The 17530-nt window shown below is 44.6% G+C and overlaps 2 protein-coding genes and 1 pseudogene across 6 annotated transcripts in view; 2 read left to right on the top strand and 1 right to left on the bottom strand.

The window, feature by feature from the left end:
* Positions 1 to 17530, top strand: part of LOC309345814 (interferon-inducible GTPase 5-like) — a 157805-nt gene that overhangs the window by 32454 nt on the left and 107821 nt on the right. The window lies entirely within an intron of this gene.
* The window catches only part of LOC309345624 (uncharacterized protein), a 146773-nt gene that overhangs the window by 59864 nt on the left and 69379 nt on the right, over positions 1 to 17530 (bottom strand). The window contains exon 2 of one of the 4 annotated variants that reach the window (XM_081868827.1): positions 2714 to 2759. The exons of 1 other annotated variant lie outside the window; for it this stretch is intronic. The gene's annotated coding sequence lies outside the window, so the exon portion shown is untranslated. Of the gene's footprint in view, positions 1 to 2713; positions 2934 to 15898; positions 17128 to 17530 lie in introns of those variants that run through there. 2 more of the 4 variants (XM_081868828.1, XM_081868832.1) reach the window with 2 other exon arrangements.
* Positions 1 to 17530, top strand: part of LOC309345845 (interferon-inducible GTPase 5 pseudogene) — a 53114-nt pseudogene that overhangs the window by 30559 nt on the left and 5025 nt on the right. The window lies entirely within an intron of this gene.

Here is a 17530-nt window from a genome sequence, read left to right as displayed (position 1 = left end):
CCCTGATTAAACATATAGAAGCTTTGATAAAAATGCAGGCTTATGATTAGATGCCTCAGTTTCACAGTGAACTGAGTTGAGTTCTGAGAATATGAGCCTGGCCTTGGTGGGCCATTGGCCTGATCCAGCAAAACTCTTCTGTTCCGACATTTACATGGGTCTGAACAACAACAACAACAACAACAACAACAACAACAATGTGACAATGCAACTTGAAATGTAGTTTGGTTCTGACTGGGACGTTCCAGAAGCCAAGATCCAAGTCTGGGGAAGGGGCTATGTGTGGAACTTCATGGGGATGAGGAGGGAGATGTATTAAGCCAATGTATTATGATTGTGGATCATAGTAGACTGTAGACTGGCGCAGCAATGTATTTCAGACCAAATGTTCCGTTGCTGATAATTCCTGGCTGCTTGCCAGCACACAGCTCTGCTCAAATGGCTGATTTCTGAGAAGGCAAAACCTAGACTGGGTGGCTCTGTTTCCTCTTCATTGTAAAACATTTGGAGAACAAAAACAAACAGAAATCTCTCCAGCCAGACTAGCAGAAACTAAGCAAGCACAGAAAGCCTTCCCCAGCAATCAAGAGAATGCAGAGGGTCAGCTTTGAAAAGGCTCAACATGGAGGCCAAATGGCCGACATATTGTGAGATTTTGGAGCAAGAAGGAGATAAATTGAAACTGCAGAGTTTTGAAAAATTAAGGGATAAAGTGAGAGACTGGCTCCATTATTATCAGATAATGGAGGTATATAAATTGGATAAGAAAATTAGCTTCCAGGTGGGAAAGTCAAAATTAGAAACAGAACTGTTAGAACCCAAAACTAAGAATTCGTCAATAACTTGCTGTTGAAATGGAATACTCGGGATGAAACGGTGAAATCTGCTATGATTAAATGGGCACAAGACGTTGGACATAATATTATGTTTACTGACTGGGAACAGTTATGGTCCACAGGTATGAAGTTCACGGCATGTAATGCCTTAAGAGAGAATATTATGAAAATGATATACAGGTGGTACGTGACCCCAGTCAAGCTTGCAAAAATCTATCATTTGCCCGATAATAAATACTGGAAATGTAAGGAAATTGAAGGTACATTCTTTCACCTTTGGTGGACGTGCCCTAGGATTAAGGCTTTCTGGGAAATGATATATAATGAATTGAAAAAGGTATTTAAATATACCTTCCTGAAGAAACCAGAGGCCTTTCTCCTGGGCATTGTCGGCCAATTGGTGCAAAAGAAAGACAGAACCTTTTTTATGTATGCTACAACAGCAGCAAGAATACTAATCGCTAAGTATTGGAAGACACAAGATCTACCCACTCTGGAAGAATGGCAGATGAAGGTGATCGACTACATGGAACTAGCTGAGATGACTGGCAGAATCCGAGACCAGGGAGAAGAGTCGGTGAAAGAAGACTGGAAGAAATTTAAAGACTACTTAAAGAAATATTGTAAAATTAATGAATGTTAGAAAGATGTTGGATAGAAATTAAGTGGTTTCCCGCTGTAATGCTTTAGGAGATATGAAAAAAGGATTCTAAATGGGTAAAAGTTCTATGGTAAGGATTTGCTGAACCAACAAACCGAACTGGAATACAAAGAAGGGAAGTATGAGGAGGTCGGAGGAAATAAGGATATGGAAGTTATGTTACTGAAAATTAATGTGTGTTTTTAACTGCTTATTATTTTGTATGTTTATTTTTCATTTTTTCTTATATTCAAAAATTCTTTCAATAAATATCCTTAAAAAGAGAGAGAGAGAATGCAGAGGGTCAGAGGCACAACCAGGCTGCCCCACACAGGTGATGTCTCACTTCATCTGCCGTCACCGCAAGGCGCCTCTGCCTCCACCAGGCCTCCATTGCAGCAGCTGGCGTGCTTCAGAAAGGAAGTACATCAGTGGCCTTGGCACAGGTGGCAGGCTTTGGCAGAGGACTTGCGGCAACGGAGACAGAGTGTGAGTTAGGCAGGGAGACAGGGGGTGGCAGGCAAGTGAGCGAGCGATAGGGGAGCAGACATGTGGTGGCAGAGACAGGTGGGGGCAGGCATGGAAGGGCTGAACCCAGCATAGCCCGGCCCAGAATTCCTCTCTGGGGGTGCTGCCAACCCACGGTACACCACTGCTCCCAACTACACATTTTGTTTCCTAGTGCACTCCAAAAAACAAACAGCCTTTGAGCACCAGAATATGTGTGAGTGCAGGGGAAAAGGAAGCCCTGCAAGCCCCAGAGGATGTTTGCAAATGTTTTTTGTAAACAGGGAAGAGGAACAGAGAAAGATGAAGGACGGGACAGCGACTATGTGGTGTGACAGCTTCCGAAGAGCTTCTCTCTCCACTGTGTCAACCCAAAGAAAAGGAAAGGAGGCAGGCGCCAAGAGGAGGAGAAGGAGGAGGGCAGCTTCCTAGCAGCTAAAGAAGGATAGTATGTCAAATTAACACGCAGCATTGTTTGAGAGGGAGACCCGGGTTGGTTTCAGAGCAGCTAGTTAAAGTTCTTATAGTAGCACTAGCTCAGTAGTGAAGGCATGTTATTTATTCCCTTTGTAGCAGGGAAAGAAGGGCAGCCGTCTCCAACGTTAATAATAGTAATAATAAGCAACTCTAGCCGCCCCGCCCCACCTGCCTAGCAAGGAGCTCAGAGTCGATCAAGCTCAAAAAGAAACGGAAATCATCATAATCGCAAGGGAAAAGTTCAGCTCCTCACCTGCTGCCAGCCCGATTTCTTTACAGCAAACCTCAGTCCACTCCTCAGAGATTTCGCTTCCAGGTCTCTTACTTAACACTTTTCTCCTTCCAACTCTCTTCCTTTCTCTCTTTTATTCCCTCTACCTCCTGCTCGTCGCACTACTAAAAGCAAAAACGAAAGCGAAGACAACGTAAGATTGCAGGAGAGTTTGAAATTTTCCCTTCCCCTCCCATGGTGATAATCACCTACTGTATTTTTCGCACGATTGAACGCACCGGACCATAGGATGCACCTAGTTTTTTGGGGGGGGAAATAAAGGGAAAAAAATTTCCCTTTATGCTCTGCAGGGCCACCAAGGAGTCAGCCACCCTACAGATGAGGGTGAGGCAGCAGGCGGACCATTTGGTGCAGGGCAGAGCCTGCGGGCACCCAAGCCACTTCGTCACTCCCAAGGGAGACGCGTGGCTTGGGGCGCGCTGGAGGCCCGTGGTGAATGCTGCCCGGCATTTTGTCATCCCCCTTCAGTGGTGACACCCAGGGCAGCCCCCCCTACCGCACCCACCTTCCTCCGCTTCTGCACCAGCCTCAGCCCCTGACACTGCCCAGCTCACCTCACTGCTCGCACCCCTGCCTCTCTAGGCGCGCGGGAAGGAGTCGCCAGGTTCAAAGCCTGCTTACTCTGGAATCACTTCTCTCTCTCTCTCCCCTTCCACACCCCCCTTCAAGAATGTCAACTTGAATAAAATATATGGGGGGGTAGGTAAGCACCGCCCTGTATATTCAAGATGGAGCACACACACACTATTTGAATGGCAATGCCCATTAACAGGGGGCAGCTTCCTCAAATATTTTAGGGAGGGGCAAAGGAACCTTCACCCCAAGGAGCCGGCTCCCATGCACTCCTCCCTATTAAAGTGGGGTGCTCCCCACTTTATGCGACTTCACTTATGCACGCAAGGCCCCAGAACTAACCCGCAAGTAAGTGAGGAGACGCCTATATACCATCATCTAGGTCAGCCTTCCCCATCTTGGTGTCCTCTCTCTGTTTTGGCTTCCTTCAATCAGAATTCATTACAAAAGGGAATTCATTACAAGGGGAAGTGTGTGAGGAATTGAATTGAATGGGTGCCGGGGGGGGGGGGCGGGTTGGAGGAGAGACAGAAAGAAGAGCCAATTTGTCCATGGCTAGGGGGCACAATCTAGACAGTTCTTCCAGGCTCTCAAGATCACCTAGCTACAGCTCTGTTAGGCTGTCCCTATTTCTATCGGAGAAATGTTGGAGGGTATGACACAGGTGCACCAGCACTGTGTGCCATCATTCCCCCCCCCCCCCATCATAGCCCAGCTGGTTGTGGCGCAGGTGTCCTGAAATAATATGCAAAAATACATTGGGCAAAACCTCATTTAAAGATGTGGGTTTTGAGATGAAAGTGCATTGGTGTGCATCAACCATTTGTTGGCAAGCGGTAGCTTCCAGCCACAAGGGATATACTGCATCTGAACACCAGTTGCTGGAGACCACCGGAGGGGAAAATATTTTTGTGCTTAGGTCCTGCTTTCCAGTTTCCCACAGGCATCTGGTTGGACGGATCCAGCAGGAGTCTTCTGTTTCGACATTTACATGGGTCTGAACAACAACAACAACAACAATGCGACAAAGCAACTTGAAATGTGATTTGGTTCTGGCTTGGACCTTCCAGATTCCTCTGAAGCTAAGATCTAAGTCTGGGAAGCGGGCTATGTGTGGAACTTCATGGGGATGAGAAGGGAGATGCATTAAACCATGGGTAGGCAAACTAAGACCCGGGGGCCAGATCCGGCCCAATCACCTTCTAAATCTGGCCCACAGACGGTCTGGGAATCAGCGGGTTTTTACATGAGTAGAATGTGTCCTTTTATTTAAAATGCATCTCTGGGTTATTCGTGGGGCATAGGAATTCTCCCCCCCCAAAAAAAATATAGTCTGGTCCCCCTCAAGGTCTGAGGGATGGTGGACTGGCCTCTGCTGAAAAAGTTTGCTGACCTCTGATTAAACCAATGTGTTATGATCCACAAACAATAGATTGGCACAGCAATGTATTTAGGACTAAATGTCCCACTGTTGATAATTCCTGGCTGCTTGCCTGCACACAGCTTTGCTCAAATGGCTGATTTCTGAGAAAGCGAAACCTAAACTGGGTGGCTCTGTTTCCTCTCCATTGTTAACCATTTGGAGAACAAAAACAAATGAGTTTTAGCACATTTTAAAATGGGTAAGGAAGGTTGGCACACTGCAGAGTGTGCCAGGTGGAACATGATCTAATCTAAATACTGGATTACGCAATAGCCTGATCTATTAGAAGGCTCAGAATGCATGAGAATCCTCCACTGATGTAAGCAATAACATTGGATATAAAAACAATTACAGTACACACAATAATTGGGTCCCCCCTTTGTGGAAAGAACATACTGTCAGACACATTTTAGCATTCCTACATAATATCACACAACAAACTAATTAAATATCAGTTGCATATTTTGAGGCAATCGTGATCTTTTACACACCTTTTCAGTCCTGGAGCACAGAGTGTTGAGGTTTAAAAAGTGAGAGAATGTCCTTGCAATTCAACTCCCCCCCCCCCTTTGTCAGCCTCCCTCCTCCGTCAGTCTATACCCTTTGAAAGAAATTGCTGTGGCCATTTTGAAAACTCAGGTGTCTGTTGTTGTTGCAGGTAATAAATAGTCTTGTGGTCATGAGGAATTGGGGAATTGGGTTGTTGTTGCTTTTTCATCATTGGATTTGTAGTAACACATCTGTAGACAGGATATTCTGTAAGGGGCAGGGGTTTTGGGGGGACTTAGAGACAGTTAGAAAAGGAAGGGGCAAAAAGCAAAAAATAGAATGTCATTGAGCTTCCTTTTGTTGTTGTTGTTGTTTAGTCGTTTAGTCGTGTCCGACTCTTCGTGACCCCATGGACCAGAGAACGCCAGGCACCTCTGTCCTCCACTGCCTCCCGCAGTTTGGTCAAACTCATGCTGGTAACCTCGAAAACACTATCCAACCATCTCGTCCTCTGTCGCCCCCTTCTCCTTGTGCCCTCCATCTTTCCCAACATCAGGGTCTTCTCCAGGGAGTCTTCTCTTCTCATGAGGTGGCCAAAGTACTGGAGCCTCAGCTTCACAATCTGTCCTTCCAGTGAGCACTCAGGGCTGATTTCCTGAAGAATGGATAGGTCTGATCTTCTTGCAGTCCATGGGACTCTCAAGAGTCTCCTCCAGCACCATAATTCAAAAGCATCAACTCTTTGGCGATCAGCCTTCTTTATGGTCCAGCTCTCACTTCCATACATCACTACTGGGAAAACCATAGCTTTAACTATACGAACCTTTGTTGGCAAGGTGATGTCTCTACTTCTCAAGATGCTGTCTAGGCCTGTCATTGCCCTTCTCCCAAGAAGCAGGCGTCTTTTAATTTCGTGGCTGCTGTCACCATCTGCAGTGATCATGGAGCCCAAGAAAGTAAAATCTCTCACTGCCTCCATTTCTTCCCCTTCTATTTGCCAGGAGGTGATGGCACCAGTGGCCATGATCTTCGTTTTTTTTTATGTTGAGCTTCAGACCATATTTTGCGCTCTCCTCTTTCACCCTCATTAAAAGGTTCTTTAATTCCTCCTCACTTTCTGCCATCAAGGTTGTGTCATCTGCATATCTGAGGTTGTTGATATTTCTTCCGGCAATCTTAATTCCGGCTAGGGATTCATCCAGCCCAGCCTTTCGCATGATGAATTCTGCATATAAGTTAAATAAGCAGGGGGACAAAATGCCTTGTCGTACTCCTTTCCCAATTTTGAACCAATCAGTTGTTCCATATCCAGTTCTAACTGTAGCTTCTTGTCCTACATAGAGATTTCTCAGGAGACAGATGAGGTGATCAGGCACTCCCATTTCTTTAAGAACTTGCCATAGTTTGCCATGGTCGACACAGTCAAAGGCTTTTGCATAGTCAATGAAGCAGAAGTAGCTGTCTTTCTGGAACTCTCTAGCTTTCTCCATAATCCAGCAAATGTTTGCAATTTGGTCTCTGGTTCCTCTTCCTCTTCTAAATCCAGCTTGCACTTCTGGGAGTTCTCGGTCCACATACTGCTTGAGCCTTCCTTGTAGAATTTTAAGCATAACCTTGCTAGCGTGTGAAATGAGTGCAATTGTGCGGTAGTTGGAGCATTCTTTGGCACTGCCCTTCTTTGGGATTGGGATGTAGACTGATCTTCTCCAATCTTCTGGCCACTGCTGAGTTTTCCAAACTTGCTGGCATATTGAGTGTAGCACTTTAACAGCATCATCTTTTAAAATTTTAAATAGTTCAGCTGGAATACCATCACAGTGCTTTCTAAGGCCCATTTGACTTCACTCTCCAGGATGTCTGGCTCAAGGTCAGCAACCACACTACCTGGGGTATACGAGACATCCATTTCTTTCTGGTATAATTCCTCTGTGTATTCTTGCCACCTCTTCTTGATGTCTTCTGCTTCTGTTAGGTCCTTTCCACTTTTGTCCTTTATTATGGAAATCTTTGTACGAAATGTTCCTTTCATATCTCCAATTTAGCTGCAAACAATAACATTCTTCCCCCCCCACCCCGTGAAATGAATTAAAACAATTTAAAAATCCCATAAGGGAAAGGGGCAGATTTTTGTTTACAACATTAGAATGCAAACTACTTGTCTTTTCATTGAAAGGGAGATTCAGCAGTCTTTAGATGGGCAATAAAAGGTCCTGCTGATCAGGTTGTAAAATAAAACTCAAACACCACTCTTTTTGGATCGGGCCCACCACAATGGCAGCCCACTGGGGTCTGCCAGTGGACAGAATAAAAGACATGGGACGCTGGCAATCCAACGCGTACAAAAGTTATATCCGCGACAACTCCCAAATTTAAAACAGACCTATCACTTACACTTCTCTGTCATTTTCTTGGGAACAGGTGGCAGCTAGCGGCCAGGGGTGCCAGCTGGGTTTTCCATTGCACATGGGATGCGCTGGGCAGAGATGATGCCAATTGTGAATGCACAGGGTGGATGCACATGCCCCCCCCCAATGCTTTGGTTTTGCAGCTGGGCGAGAATGATTTACTTTGCTGGAAAGGCGTGGACTTGATCTTCAATATCAAAAAGGACTTGGACAATCTTGCGCTGAATTTCCCGAAAATGACTCTCTTTTGGTCGCTGCTCTTGGAGAGACGCGTTTGGTGTGGCAGCAATTCTCCAGCAGCAACAGATTGTGCCCGAAAACACTTGAATCGTTCCGTTTCACAGAAGGTGATCACGTTGGGTGGCCGGGGATCGCACACCCTTCCATAGTTTTCACCATGATGGCACTATTTTGTGATGATGTCGTACCCCTTTCCAATTAGGGGAATGATATATGGCTGGCCGATATTGCAGATGACCTGAGGCATTGGTTACAGGTGTAAGGGTATTTGGTGGTGAGCCTTTGGGCTCTTGTGGTGGTTATGAGGCATCTGATCAAGGCCTGTATTTTAAAATGAGCTTAAAGATATATTTGCAAATGTTTGTATGTTTCATGCCAGGCAGAAACCAGCTGGCTAAGTACTTTGGCAGTTGTTTATCTTCCTGTTCTCCTGAACAAGGCCCCCCCCCCCTGATTTATAGCAGTAGCAGGAGACAAGTTTCTCAAAGCTGTAAAAGGGAATTACAGGCTGGGAGCAAATGTTACACTGACCCTACATATTACAGAATACAATCAAGCTGCAAAAACACTAATTAAGAGTTGGTAAATAGTAAGATTTATTGTTTAACAGAAAATAATACCATGTGCCTCCCATCAGACTCTAGCCATATTTTCCTAAGGTTTAAGGTATACTGAGAGAGTTAAAGGGCAATAAATTTTGGGAAGAGCTAATGGGAAGAGCAGCTGGCTGGGAAAGGGGGGTGTAAACTGAAGAGGCTTCTTTTGAAGCTGTTTTTACTGAGTTCCTTTTTTACTTTGCAAAGGCCTTTTGTTCTAAAAAGCTATCTATGTTATGTATGAGATTTGTTGGCTTAATGTAATTAAGCAAAGGATTTAGAAAGTAAGAAATGTTAGATTCTTACATTAGATTCTTGTTTCATTGATGGTGTGTGAGAATGTGAACCCAAGATCTCTGTTTAGATAGAATTTAATACCACAAGCCATTTGTTTTAGCCGTTTGTTTTGGAATGCAGGGGCAACAGGGGCAAAAGGTTATCTGGTAATTAAGGTGCCTTGTCGAGGCAAATGTAAGATATATGGCTACTTGTCTGCCATTTATGGATAGAAGGAAATATAGCTCTTTGTCCCCCATAAAAGGTAATAGGAAATGGGTGTATCTTTTATGATTGGTTCTAGCAAACAGCCAATAGGAATTTCAACCAGGCTGATTGGACAGAGGCAGCCAAAGGAGGAGCAAGGGGGCTGGGCTGAGGAAATATAAGTGCTGGCCATCAGGGCTGGAAGGGGCAGAGCTGTGGTAACCATATACCACTGTTTGTCTGACAAATAAATTATTTTTTTTAATTTCTCTATTGCTGCGTTGAATATTTCATTCCAGCTAAGCGTTAACCACATGCAGGGTGCTACAGTTAGACATTGTTTGACCTTGTGATGGGGGAGGGGAGGTGTGGCCATCACCTGCCCCTACAAGCTTAAGGGTATTCCATTAAAAGAGGAACTTTCTTTTCTGAGGCTCATTTGTCATGGACAAGAATAGACCAAATATGGATAACAAGAAGGCTGGCACCTATGATTAGAAAAGTGGAAATCTGCCCAAAAACTTGCTCCGACCATAACGCTATGAAAATGGAATTAAGACTTGCTCCAATCGGCTCCTTTAGATGGAAAATGAATGACACCCTATTAAGAGATCAGGAGATCGTGAAGAAGGCCCAAAAAACTTTGAAAGATTATTTTGAAATAAATTTGAATACCACGGTGGAAAGGAGAACAATCTGGGATGCAAGCAAAGCAGTTATGAGAGGGTTTCTGATACAAAATTTGAATCTATTTAAAGATAATTATGAAAAATGCTGGTCAGAAATTAAGAAAGATTTAGAGATCTGGTCAAGATTGAAACTTTCCTTGATGGGTCGAATTGCAGCTATAAAGATGAATGTATTGCCGAAGATGTTATTTTTGTTTCAGACCCTACAGATCGTGGACAGAGTGGAGTGTTTTGGGAAGTGGCAGAAAGATATTTCTAGGTTTGCCTGGCAGGGCAAAAAGCCCCGAATAAAATTTAAAATACTAACAGATGCCAAAGAGAGAGGGGGGTTTGCCCTGCCAGACTTAAGGTTATATTATGAAGCTGCGGCTTTCTGCTGGATGAAAGATTGGTTACTCCTTGAGAACACTGATGTCCTAGATCTGGAAGGGTACGATAACGCTTTTGGATGGCATGCATACTTGTGATACGACAAGGTAAAGGTTCATAAAATGTTCAAAAACCATATTGTCAGGAAAGCTATATTTATGGTCTGGACAAAATACAAAGACTTATTAGAAGGTAAGACCCCGAGGTGGTTATCACCAGTGGAGGCCAAGGTTTGAAAAAGACCCAATATGGAGGTCGGATGGCCGAAATATTGGGAAATAATAGAAAAAACTGGAGACAACTGGAGGCTGCAGAGCTTTGAAAAATTAAAGAATAGGGTGCAAGACTGGTTTCATTATGCTCAAATTCAAGAAGTTTTTAAGTTGGACAAAAAAATAGGATTCCAGGTGGAAAAATCGAAATTAGAGACAGAACTGTTAGAACCTAAGACCAAGGTACTCTCGAGAATGTATAACTTGCTGCTTAAATGGAACACCCAGGATGAGACAGTCAAATCAGCCATGATAAAATGGGCTCAGGATATTGGGTACAACATTATGTTTGAAGACTGGGAAAGGTTATGGACCGCTGGAATGAAATTCACGGCATGTAATGCCCTGAAGGAAAATATTATGAAAATGATATATAGGTGGTACATGACCCCAGTCAAACTTGCAAAAATATATCATCGGTCTGATAATAAATGTTGGAAATGTAAGGAGGCTGAAGGGACATTCTTTCACCTTTGGTGGACTTGTCCAAAAGTGAAGGCCTTCTGGGAAATGATCTATAATGAGTTAAAAAAGGTGTTTAGGTACACCTTTCCTAAGAAACCAGAGGCCTTCCTCTTGGGCATTGTGGACCAAAAGGTGTTAAAGAAGGATAGAACTCTTTTTATGTATGCAACTACAGCAGCAAGAATACTCATTGCAAAATATTGGAAGATACAAGACCTTCCCACGCTGGAAGAGTGGCAGACGCAGTTGATGGACTATATGGAACTGGCTGAAATGACGGGCAGAATCCGAGATTTGGGAGAAGAAACAATGGAAGAGGACTGGAAGAAATTTAAGGACTATTTACAAAAACATTATAAGTTGTATGAATGTTAAGAATCTGCATGATTTGGAAATTCTAGCTCCTGCAACTAGATTGGGAAAACAGAAGATTAAGTTATAAGTAAGAAAAAGTTGAAATTTAAAGTTATTTTATGTATTACTTTAATGTATAAATAATTGACAAAAAGTACTTTAAATTTAGAAGTAAAATATTTTGAAAGATATAAATAAGATACGAAACAAGGTAATAATTTGCTGATATGTTTATTGTAAAGAACGCAGGGTGAGGATGTGGGGAAGTCCAGCTAGTAACGTAAAAATGCATTTTGAAAGTTGGATTGTTTTTCTTTTTCTTCTTTTTTTGTTTGTTCTTTTTTCCTTTTCTGTAAATTGAAAATGTAATAAAAATTTTATATATATAAAAAAAGGGTATTCCATTAAAGGAATCCAGGGGTGTTGATCTTGTCCAAAGCCTGGGTCGGGGGCTAGGGCCATGACACGACCACGACAGGAACACCAGGGGGAGGTCAACAGGGCTTCCCCTTCCGGGGATTTACCCTTACCGGACTTCCTGCGCATCGGGCAGGAGTCAGATATAGTCGGGACCATTCAATGCCTAAGCCAATACCACTCACATTCTGTAATCAATAAATTTGTGGCCAAAATTTTGCCCAATAACATTAACCTAATATCCGTGTCCTTGTTTGAGTTATTTCTCAACAAAAGGGTGGCTGCGGGGTCTTGACACGCAATTCCTGGCTGCTCACCAGCACACAGCTCTGTGAAAATGGCTGATTTCTGAGAAAGCGAAACCTAAAATGGGTGGCTATGTTTCCTCTTCATTGTAAACCATTTGGAGAACAAAAACAATGGAAATCTCTCCAGCCAGACTAGCAGAAGCTAAGCACGCACAGGAAGACTAGTTTGGTGCAGGCAATTCTGTCCAAAGCAGTGAAGCAGCAGTAGTGGAAAAATCTGAGAGTTTGTGACAATGATGAATCCACAAAACTAAACACTATTTCCTGGGACAATTTTGATTAATAAAAGAGATTTTTACAATGCAAACTACTTGTCTTTTCATTGAAAGGGAGATTCAGCAGTCTTTAGATGGGCAATAAAAGGTCCTGCTGATCAGGTTGTAAAATAAAACTCAAACACCATTAGCCATATGACATAATATTGAATCCATAGGGTGTTTAAAAACAACAGCAGCAGCAGCAAAAGCAACAACAACAACTGTGTTTTTCCTCTTGCATCCAGCACTTGCAAAAAAACGGGGCTCTGTGTGAGCAGGTACTCACAGCCATACAGAACAAGATTTAACAGCTGATAATTGCGAGATTAAATCCTTCTGCTTTCACTGCCTGCACCCATTCCCTGCTGTCTTAGCCAACACCTGGAGCCAACCTAGAATCGAACGCCATGCACCTGCACATCAGCTGATGGCAGCTGTTTGGCAGGTGGACATGGTTTGAAAATTTTTGTGATCGCAGGCCAAATTGGACCTCTTCATGGGCTAAGATTGAAATAAGAGCTCCTCTGTTTACTCAGCTTGCCTCCTGATTGAATAATGATGGGAAGGCAGGTGTAGCTAAAGTAGTCACGTTGCATTAACACGCTGTTGTGCTAACTGCTTAGTTAGCACCTACTGCCACACTTTGTGGACAGGGGCATAGGAAGGGGTGCGGTGGAGGCAGGCCGCCCCGGGTGTCATCCCAGAGTGGGTGGGGTGACAAAATCCCCCCCCCAGCAGATATCGCCCCTCCAATATGTCATCAACCCCCAAGGGAGCTGGGCCCCTAGGAGTTGGCCCCTATGTATGCCAGCATGGGAGCCTAGCCAAGCATTGCCGAGTCATATCCTGAATCTAGCGGGATCTCATGGTGGGATCTGGATCCCTCCCGGTGCCTTGCGCAATTTCCCCCTGGGCAGGAATCTCCGAGTGGTGCGACCACATAAGGGTTAAGGGGAGTGAGAGAGCTGGGCTCCCTAGAGCAGTCCAGAAAAGGCCCCTCTCTCTGTCTCTCCTCCTCATCTCATCTCCTCTCCATGCTTGTCGTGGGAGGCCACTGGGGTGGTGAAGGCCACTTTTGGGTGAAGACTCTAGGGCGATGGGGGTTGCAGAGGAGGCTGTTGGGAGCTGAGATATGAATGGATGGGGGAAAGGGAAGCCATGGGACGCAAAGCCTCTCGGCACCCCCCTGGAACGCTCGCCCTGCCCCCATGGGCGGCTAGCCCTACCCCAGGAGCCAGAACACCTAGCTCCACCACTGTTTGTGGAGCCAGCTCCTTTTGGAGAGCATGGGTTGGTATCGCCAGTCCTTGGTTTCAGGTTTGGCTGGAAAAATGAAGAAGCACTTCTCAAACCAGGGAAAATTCAGCATGAAAGTTTATTGATACAAGCTCGTAATACATAGCACACACATAAATACTCTCTAAGTTTAGTCCTATACAGAAAACAAGAGGCTCGAGTAGAATTGAGGAGTGCCAGATGATAACATAAATGACCTAAGCTGAACCCAACGTACCTATCACGTATCTGATTGGGTACTAAGGCATGATGGGAAATCCCCCAGAGCCATCTCTGAGGGCCGACCATCCTATTAGGTCCCCCACCTCTGCAGAGGGGGAAAGATCACGCTCTTCTTGCCCAGTTGAGAAAAAAAGGTCCAGAGAGCGGCTTGCCACATGGGTTGGGCTGTTGACATGTTGGGACAGCCCCAGGGTTGTCATGGCAGCTGTGAGGTCCTAAGCCACCCCAGAGCTGGTCAGCTTGGCATGGATGCTGAAGTCCCCCCAAACCAGCAGTCTACGAGTCTTCAACCTCCCTCTGAGAGGTTCTTTCAGCTCAGGCAAGGAGACTGCTGGGCAGCGAGACAGGTAGTAAGGATATCAAATGCCATTAAGACCAATTACAATAGTTTGGGGTATTTTGTTGTTGTCTGAAAGAGTGTGATAACAAAAAGTTTGAAGTGGTTCCAATCCTTTCTTTATTAACCTCAAACTTTTAACTATGTTTTAAAACAATTTCTAGCGCCTGTGGAAACATGTTGGTGCAGGCAATTCTCTCTGGCCACCTAACCCAGAATGTCTCACTTTGAGAGATGACCCTCTTCTGCAAAGCAAGGGAGAAAAGAGAGGCTGCTGCATTAGTGACAGCAAAGCATTTTTGAAGTAAAAGGGGGAGAGGAGAGAGGGCAGTGTGACAGTTTTGCTTTAATCAGAGGGGAAATCATAATATGTTACCATTACCAATTTAAAATATTGTTAAAGCTGAGAAACCTTGACTAAATCTTAACTAAATTATAATTGCCGGAAGCAGCAAGGCTAGAATTGGGCAGGAAGCAAAATATTATATGGATCAAATGAAAGGGGGGGGGGTGCTCAAAGGAATGGATATTTATTCCCATTTTTTTTTCCTCTGAAGAGGGCATTTTTTTCTAAGCTTTCCCCATTATCGAAGAAAAGCAAGATTACATTCCACAAAATCTGCAACCTCAGAAAGGAAAAAGCTTTATGCCCAAAATACCTACACTTCAACTTCTACAGTAATTTTGATTATTGCCTACTATCATCAAACAAAATAATTTTAGCAATATCTAATAAAACTACATCCAAATCAAATAATTCTCTTTCTTAAAGGCCTGTCTGGGTAGAAATTACCCAGAAAGGTTTTGATAGCATATTACATCAATATGACAAATGTTCCTAGTTTACATCGGAGTATATTTAAAAAGTATCAGTTAAAAAAAGCATTCACTGTGGACACAACATGTTTAATGAATTTCTAAGGGTGCATTGATTAAACCTGGCCAATTCAATTCATAAGAGTATTGGGTTCCATACAGGAAATGGGGAGCAGTAGTGTGCCTGTCTGGCATGCTTGTCTCCAAAGGACTTGACAAAAATTGTTGCCTTTTATTCCTATTTTTAAAATCCTGATTGTGTCGTATTGCAGTAAGGCAAATCAGCTATAGGGTCTGCTCCACTGTCTCTAGAACCAGCCAAAATGGGTAAGAAAAGGGGTGCCAACGTAGGAATACTTGCCATAGCAGCAGCAGCAGCTCCTATTACCCCACCTTGGGTTGCATCATGTCTTGTGCCAGTTCTACTTGGCCCTGAGATGCTCTGCCTCACACTCTTCCAGTCTTCCTTCCTAGGGCTTTCTTTCGAACCCTTTCAGCATCCTCAGCTAGATTATTCAGGAAGCTTGACAGCATCCCATAAGTGATGACAAAAGACACCCCTGCCGTGTCTCAGTTCTCCAAAGGACCACAGACCCTGGGTGCATGCCAGGAACCCCACAGGCTCTTGCCACTGCTCGGCAGAGAGAGGGGGAGGTGTTCTAACTTTGCTGCAGAAGCATGCCATTTGCACCCCTCAGACTGCTTTTGTCCAACTGCCTAGTCTGATGAGGCTCACAATGTACCTTTCCACTGATCAGCCATGTTGGAGGGGGGGAGAGGGGGAGGTTCCAGATAGTTTGTCTAGTTTCATGGGCAAAGGGGGATGGACGGTGTGGGGGGCTTCAGATAACAGTTAACCTCTGCTGTCTAGCCTCCTTTTAAACACTCTCAGATACTCCCCAGTCAACTCAACAGGACAGAAAGGATTTGCAGGCAGAGGACAGTTTGAAACTTTCCCTCTCCATCCCATGATTCTGATGATACTCCCTCTCCCCCCAATGCTGCTGTTAAGCTTAGGGGAGAAGCTCAAGGGCAGCAGGAGATCAAACATCATTGGGATCACAAGGCTGCCAGCTGAGCAAGGGGAAAGCAGGCTGGGAGGGAAAGATTTTGAAGGACCTCTGTTAAGACTTACTTGCTCCTCGAGATCCTTGACAAACAGTTGTTTGAGGATAGGAGGAGAGGATAGTTTGTCTTCTCACTTCAGCTGCTCACACTCTCTCCTGTCCTCTCTAGACTCTGTGGCAGAAGAGCTAGAAGATCTCAACAGACTGATGCTCTCGTACTTCTGAGTTGGTGCTAGCAACAGGAAAACTGTGGTCTGCCCTCAGCTAGGCTTTGAGCATAACAAACAGGTGCAGAAGAGGCTGCTTGCTGCCTGGACCCCCTCCCTCCCTCCTGTTTTGAATTTTGACATCAAAATTCCCAGCTGCAGTCTGCTAGGTTACAGAATTCCCTTTTCTGAGGCGTGGCAGCTTCTAGCTAAGAAGGTGAGAATAGGTGGCTTGTGTTGCCTAAGGACTAATTGAGCAGAGGCCAAGTAGGGATGCATCATGGCTGAACTCATGTTGTTGCAGGAGAATATGAGCTCTCTCTTAAGTTCCTCCCAAGAGTCACACACATGAGGCGTTTGGTGAAGAAGAAGTTCATTTATTGGCTCTGTACAGAAGCATGGTCCAGGGGGATTGCACCCAAAGGCTGGACCTGAGTCTTGGCAAGCCCCCTCTGTTATACCCCTCTCCCCTTACCATAACCTTTCCTGACCAATTATATTCCCTGATTACGCTTATTCCCTTATATAGTGGTGTTCTGCAGCTTGCATCATCTCATATTTGATTGTATACTTTTTGCCACAAAGCCAGGCATGCGCACGTCTACCTCGTGTCACATGAGCTTTTACTTACTGCTGCTAACATAGTCTCTGACTACCTATGATTTTCTATAGCCTCCACCCTTTCCAGGCCTGAGGCTCACCACAATGTCAAGTGAGTCTGTGCCCCAGGTCCAGGTTCCAATTCCATGTTTGCCTCATTGCTACTTGGTAGAAAGCTCAGGAGAACTTTAGCACAGTGCATTTCCTTCAGATGACAGACCAATGGAGGCTCATTGCCTCGTTGTCATTCTCTGTTTGCCACTCGTACAAGCAGTGGTGTAACTGTGTAAGATCAGAGAGGATGGGGTGGTCTCATTCTGATACATGGTTTAGATGAGGCCTTCTAAAATGCCAGGTGGGGAGAGGGGGAGAATGTGGCCATGGTAGATGGGTAAAGATCTTGGAGCAGAAATAGTATTCTGTTTACAAGTTTTCCTCCCCCCACGCCTGGCCAGCAACACAGTTCTGCGCAAACTGATCAAAGATCAAAAACGGTGATACACGGCCAACACTGCTGATCTTCAGTGCACAGTTACAACAAGGCACAGCCTATCTGTGAGTTTATGGACCTTGACAGTGAAACCTGACAGGACTGAGCATGTGAACCAATATAACATCCCTTATGATGTCATTCCATTCTCAGAATTTTCTGCAGTGCAAATGGGTCACGTGATCAATGATGTGCAGGAGGCCCTCAGTAGACAAGTTAGTGCTGAAAGGGCTTCCTAAGCAGAACAAAGTATCTCTGCACATGCTAATGCAATCCTTTCACTGCCAACTCCCCCCCCCCCCAATCTTTTAAATGCAAATAACAGGAGAGGTCTATGCATAGAGCGGGTTGGAAGAAAGAACTTGATGCACTTCAGACATGAGGCAGAACCTTGTTGTTATTGC

Source organism: Podarcis erhardii (genome assembly GCF_964252035.2).
Source record: "Podarcis erhardii genome assembly, chromosome: 7".
In the NCBI taxonomy this organism is placed as follows: Eukaryota; Metazoa; Chordata; class Lepidosauria; order Squamata; family Lacertidae; genus Podarcis; species Podarcis erhardii.
The sequence above is the reverse complement of the archived record's forward strand: the minus strand, read 5'-3'. Positions and strand labels throughout refer to the sequence as shown.